Here is an 826-nt window from a genome sequence, read left to right as displayed (position 1 = left end):
TGCCATGCTAAGGTAGCAAAGAAATGTTTGTTTGAAATGTAGATAAATATGAAACAACAGTTTTACGTTGCACCTTTATAATTTTTCTTTTGATTATTCAGGTGTGAAAGAAAAGTCTATAATACAGATGGAATCTACCCACAAATATAGAAACGAAAATATTTATGTAATTTTTAAACAATATGTATCAGGGGGCAGAGAAATGCGTATATTCTTACTTCGCTTTTGCTTTAAAATGCACATCAAATCTAATTTCCTGTATAGAAGCAGAAGTGAAATTCAGTTATCTGCTTCGCTAACCTTTCGCACAGAACATGGGAATGCACTGCGTCTAGGAATATTTTCCACATAACTTTTTCGTATTCAAATCCTTGGCTACAGACTGGATGTTCCTTTGTTAACATATAATATGAATAACGTCTGTACTCTTATTATTGGATAAAAGCGATCTGTCTTTCCAGTTAATCTGTATCTCTTGCACTTAGAAATTATCTTCAGGGACTGTTGCTTATGGCTAGCATGCGTCTGTTGTTACTACGATTATACAAAATACAAGCTTGACAATTATCATTTTGAAAAGCTGAAAAAAGGGGTCAGTAATCAGACAAAATCAAATAAAAAGAAAAATAACAATGACGCTGTTTCGAGAAAGCCTTCGAAGCTGATCCGTTGGGCTCCTCCTTAAATATGATGAGCTTCGTTTGCCTGGTGATGCTGTTTCGAGAAAGGCTTGAACCGCGACCTTTGTTGTGGTAAAGAGGAAGGGTGATACATTTTTTATGGTGTTACGGGGTATTATATCTATTTTACTGTACATTTGTGCTTT

This window comes from Penaeus monodon, chromosome 32 (genome assembly GCF_015228065.2).
Source record: "Penaeus monodon isolate SGIC_2016 chromosome 32, NSTDA_Pmon_1, whole genome shotgun sequence".
NCBI classification, from domain to species: domain Eukaryota; kingdom Metazoa; phylum Arthropoda; class Malacostraca; order Decapoda; family Penaeidae; genus Penaeus; species Penaeus monodon.
This window is presented reverse-complemented; position numbering follows the sequence as displayed.